Genomic DNA, 5,980 nt, shown 5'->3' on the forward strand with positions numbered 1-5,980 from the left:
TTAAAGCATGGAATGTGAAAAACAGAATACTTCAGCTGGTACTTTAGTCTCATCTGAAATTCTGCAGGCATGTATCTTATAAGCAGTATAAGCAGAAGCAGAATTTTAAGCCAATCTGCGAGTCTCTGTTTTTCAGTAGAAATTGCAAGCATTATTTTGACTGCTACTTGCTATCAAATGCTCAGTTCAGTTCATTTCAGTCACTCAGTCATGTCTGACTCTTTGCGACCCCATGGAGTGCAGCATGCCAGGCCTTCCTGTCCATCACCAACTCCCAGAGCTTACTCATATGCATGTCCATTGAGTCAGTGATGCCATCCAACCATCTCATCCTCTGTCGTCCCCTTCTCCTCCCACCTTCAATCTTTCCCAGCATCAGGGTCTTTTCAAATGAGTCCTTTGCATCAGGTGGCCAGAGTATTGGAGTTTCAGCTTCAGCATCAGTCGAAAGCTCAGTTGCTCATATCAAATGCTCAGTTGGTGAAATTGAAGGTCTTTCACTCAGAAGAGAAAAATCAAGAAGAACCTGAGGCTTGCATGCTTCTGAGCTGCTGTGAATGGCCCCAGCACTCCTGACCACCCTTCCAGCTAGGATGTCACTGAGATCCCTGAACAGCCTCCTGCTGCTGTCCCTGCTGAGTTTCCTGGTGATGTGGTACCTCAGTCTGCTGGTATCAGTCTACAATGTGATCGAATGTGTGAACTGAATGTACTTCTATGAGTATGAACCCATTTACAGACAAGACTTCCGCTTCACACTTCAGGAGCATTTGAATTGCTCTCTTCAAAACCCATTTCTTGTCATCCTGGTGACCTCACACCCCTCAGATGTGAAAGCCAGGCAGGCCATTAGAGTTACTTAGGGTGAAAAGAAGTCTTGGTGGGATATGAAGTTCTTTCATTTTTCTTATTAAGCCAACAGGCTGAAAAGGAAGACAAAGTGTTAGCATTATCCTTAGAGGATGAACACCTCCTTTATGGAGACATAATACGACAGGAGTTTTTAGACACATACAATAATCTGACCTTGAAAACCATTATGGCATTTAAGTGGGTAATTGAGTTTTGCCCCAGTGCCAGGTATATCATGAAGACAGACACTGATGTTTTCATCAATACAGCAATTTAGTGAAGTATCTTTTAAATTTAAACCACTCAGAGAAGTTTTTTGCAGGTTATCTTCTAATTGGTAATTATCCTATAGAGGATTTTACAAAAAAAAAAACCCATATTCATACCAGGAATATCTCTTCAAGGTATTCTCTCCTTACTGCAGTGAGTTGCCTTATATAATGTCCAGAGATTTGGTGCTGAGAATCTATGAAATGATGAGTCATGTAAAACCCATCAAGTTTGAAGATGTTTATGTTGGGATCTGTTTGAATGTATTAAAAGTAGACATTCATATTCCAGAAGACACCAACCTTTTCTTTTTACATAGGATTCATTTGGATGTCTGTGAGCTCAGATGTGTGATTGCAGCCCATGGCTTTTCTTCCAAGGAAACTATCACATTTTGGCAGGTTATGCTAAGGAACACCACACGTTATTATTAATTTGACATTCTACCCAAAGCCTAGAAAAGGGAGGGATATTTTGTGGAAAGTGTTAACGTTAGACTATGAAATCTCCAATGAAAAACTCGTGAGAAGGTCACGGTCTGGCTTACACAAAGCTGAAACTCATGTCAAGCCTAGAGACTGGAGGGTTGCACTTGATCTGTGGTTTATTTTGACAACAATCAAGTCAAGCCTTTTAAAGGTGATATTCAGAGGAATTAAACATCTTATAAAGGAAGGGGAGGTTTTTGTTAATAAAATTAATAGGACCAATAGGACCAAACAATTTGAATATGTCATTCTATAGACTAGAGCTTCTTAAATGGGTTTCATTGAATTATAAGCTCATTTATCCATAATAGCAAAACAGTGTGGAGTATTATTCATTGAGCAATCTAGTCAGTTCAGGGTTTTGTGTATATCTGGATTACTAGTTTTTTTAAATATACCGTTCTGTGTAAAAGAAACTGAAGTTATTTCTGAACAAAATTTAATCTGTTTTTGGTCATTTGGAAAGTATTTCAAGATGTTGCAGTATTAAAGAGTTATCAATTATTATTTAATAATACTTAGAGTTTTGCACTTTATGGATGTGTGAATGTTTTGGTTGTTTCAATACTGTATAAACAGAATAAATTTCTTTTCCAATTACTTCAGTGATGAGTTTATGATGAATAGCTCCATTAATGTGTAGTCATTGTTGCATATCAATAATCTCTTGGACTTTGATAAATATTTCACCAAGTTAATATAGAGAAGAATTAAAACAAGAAGGTCAAAATTACTGTCTTGTTTTTAAAAACATAATCCCTGGTGTTTTTAGATGTCACTTCATTTGTCTTATTTTTCCTCCTGGAAATTTGGAGTAATATAGAATGCCAGGTAGCATATTTCCTTTAGGAAAGGATTCTGAAGCCAAAAAAGAACGAACAAACATGATGGCCAGAATATCATGAAAAGGAGTATCCTATTTCGGTGCTTGAGTTGGAAAGAGAAGACTAATATTTGAGTTGCATTGTTAACTGCTCCATGTTTTTTCTCATTAGCAATCAGTTTGAGAATAAAAAAGAATAAAAAAAAAACACAAAACACTGTTGCTGGTGTTACTAGCTTCACATCAAGAGGAAAGCCCTACTATATGGTCTAAAATCAATTCTGATTTCCATGTCATAGAGAAACACATTATTTCATAGGAGTGGTAACGTAGGTCACCTTCGACCTGCTGGTTGGTCCAAGAAGAGCACTCCTTGTCCCGGTATTCTTGGGGTTGTGCAGTTTCCTGTTATGTCTGATAGGACAAGTGATTCTTCTTCTCTGGATTACATGATGGCAAAAGATCAAATCTGTTGGGAGAAAATGTGAACTTGAAAGTATATAGTCAGCTCTTAGAACATTCATACATTTGTAATTTTCCTGTAAAAAAGCTTAATTTGAATTAGAAGTGTTGTAATGTATGATTCCTTTGTAACAAGGCTGTTTCCATTTCCCTCATCTCAGACCTGAACCTGTCACAATAAAATCATAAAATAAATGAAATATTCTGTGGAATCTTTCCATGCCCTTGCTAATTCCCACCCATCCAGGAGTCACTTTCTCTAAGACAGATGGTGGTTATATTTGTAGGATTAGATTTGATTGAATTTGTGTAAATTTATATTGGTGTTTGGGAAGCTAACTCAAAGAAGTTTTAAAGAGAACTTGTGAAATAAAAGATAGCGTCCCTTCATTTTTAAGACTAAAAAAAGAAGTAAAATGTGAATAATTGCCAAGTTTTAGAAGACTGTTCCTTTTCAACTACAGATTGGTGCTTAATTATCTAAAGAATTAAATGATAATGAAAAAAAAAATTACTCTCATGGGAATGGGCATTTGACCCTCTCCTTCCCTTCTTTGCTATTCAAGAATTTGGGATCACAGACGGAGAGGTTAAACTATATTTAGACTCTAGATCTTCGAAGATGGTATGTACTGAAGTGAAAGTGAGCAGTAGATGATTGGCATTCTTAAAGGAGTTCTACTGTGTATGTCATGGTAGTGTACAGAATCAGCCACTTTTTTAAAAGCTTTATCTGTTTCAAGTAAGGACAATACAGAGCTATTCGGAATCCCAGATTCATAAAAAGCTCATTGCTTTATGTTGGTGCCATATTCTGGAACCTAGATGGAAAAAAAAAAAAAAAAAAGCCTTGAAATGCTGATGTATTGTGACATTGGGGGATTTTTGAACTCTTTCTAAGTTACACAATACAGTACTATTAAGAACCATCCATCAAAGTAAAGATACCCCAGGGACCACCAACTAAGCAGTGAGCAGTCTCTTGACCATTAATTGTGACTGCTAGTATTTGTTCCTTTTTATTTTTCTTTTAAACTTAAAACCCAACAATGTTCGAACAGTACCAGTCATCACAGGACTCAAAAATAAGAAAAGAAACTAAAGGAAAATGATACCCAGTTTTTCTCTTGTTTGGCAACAAATAAGCTTCAATTTATAAGGAAGTTATCTTCTAATGCATTAAGTAAAGCAGAGTGGCTTTTGAAGGAGAGTGCAAAAATGGCTGTATTGGTTAGGGTATTGGTCCATCCTAGACGGCTTGTCCCTGTGTGTTTCTAATAACTGGCAAATACCTAGATATAAAATGTTGTAGAAATTGTGGTCCCTGCATGGCCAATTCTTTACTGCCTGAGCCATCAGGGAAGCCCCAACTTCCAGATGTATGCATGAAGTCACAGTTTAGTCAAGTGACATTTATACCAGACTGTTTATGCATCTTTCCAGACTGCTCAACTCCAATCCCAACCTTGTTCAGTGGTCACTGCTACTGTAGCCTCAACTCTAAATACTACCAGTCATCTCATCCTCTTCCGGGGCACAGCTTCCATGGTGCCATCATAACAGCACCTATAGAAGACCTCTTATCAAGGTTTAACTTAACCAGATTCATGGAGGCTCTGGCTCACTTGGTAGGTACTTGGAGTGGCCAAGTAACATAGTCTGGTGGTGTGGGTAAGTTACTCTTCTATAGGAAAATTTTGACCAATGGGAGGTAGAAGGGAGTTGACACATTTTACATCCTTCCTCCAGATTCCCTATAAGACATTTCTCAGACCCAGTGGCACTTTTCACATGGCCTTCTCACAGATGTCCTCTGTATCCAAGTGACTCACTATGCATTTTTGTGAATTTATAGCTTGCTTATTAATATACCAGTTTCTAGTATTTCTTTCCCTATTTCCTTTTTCATGTCCCTATGTTGCCCTGGGATGGCAATCTCTAGCATTGTGTTTGCATGCAAACTTTGCCACAGTCTCTTGTTTTGACAGCTAAGACACTTATACTTTCTGTGTTTACCTTAAGTTTGAATTAAATACAATAAGTATGTATGTAATCAACTTTTTATCCCTAGATTTCTCCAAGCTGGGAATGCCAAGAGTACCCAGTCTGTGGTAATAGAAAAGGGATAGTTTAAGTCCATTGGGTATTTAGCTATTCATTAAAGCCATTGCACCAAAGGCATAGCTTTTCAAATCTTGGAACTGATGTGGTAGCTCCAGGGAAAACAAACTTGGAGTTCCCTTCTAGCATGTAATAGGGTCCTTTACTTTGAGATACAGCTGATATTGGTATTAGTTTCCTCTTCCTATATACCAAGAGCAAAAGCTCCCAATTAGGGATACCTTGTAGGAGACTGCTGAATTTGGCGAAGAAAGTGTAATCTTGTCTGTTCTTCTTTCTTAAATGCATGTGCTTTATCAAGAAGTAAGAGACTTCTCTGGTGTCTCAGATGGTAAAGAATCTGCCTGCAATGCAGGAAACCCAGGTTCAATCCCTGGGTTGTAAGATCTGAAGAAGGGAATAGCTACCCACTCCAGTATTCTTGCCTGGAGAATTCCATGGATAGAGGAGCCTGGCGGGCTACAGTCCATGGGGTTGCAAAGAGTCGGACCCAACTGAATGATTAACAATTTCACTATCAAAAAGTACAGTTTCAATGTTAATTTAGGAAATACCAATGGATAAAACCTATATAAACAAAAGTTTTTTGGAGTCCTCGATAAATTTTGAGCGTAAAGGAATCCTAAGACCAGCAAGTTAATAGATACCTCCAGAGCCCAGCATCAGAGAAGGCAATGGCAACCCACTCCAGTACTCTTGCCTGGAAAATCCCATGGATGGAGGAGCCTGGTGGGCTGCAGTCCATGGGGTCGCTAGGAGTCGGACACAACTGAGCGACTTCACTTTCACTTTTCACTTTCATGCATTGAAGAAGGAAATGGCAACCCACTCCAGTGTTCTTGCCTGGAGAATCCCAGGGATGGGGGAGCCTGGTGGGCTGCCGTCTATGGGGTCACACAGAGTTGGACACAACTGAAGCGACTTAGCAGCAGCAGCAGCAGAGCCTAGCATAATATCTGGAACA

The 5,980-nt window shown here is 38.6% G+C and overlaps 1 pseudogene; it reads left to right on the forward strand.

The window, feature by feature from the left end:
- The first annotated feature begins 542 nt into the window (after nt 1-542).
- Nucleotides 543-1,556, forward strand: LOC147370422 (UDP-GalNAc:beta-1,3-N-acetylgalactosaminyltransferase 1-like; annotated as a pseudogene).
- Nucleotides 1,557-5,980: the final 4,424 nt, after the last annotated feature.

This window comes from Bos grunniens, chromosome 6, assembly GCF_055505025.1.
Source record: "Bos grunniens cultivar Pamir isolate PY7600 chromosome 6, Bosgru_T2T1.0, whole genome shotgun sequence".
NCBI classification, from domain to species: domain Eukaryota; kingdom Metazoa; phylum Chordata; class Mammalia; order Artiodactyla; family Bovidae; genus Bos; species Bos grunniens.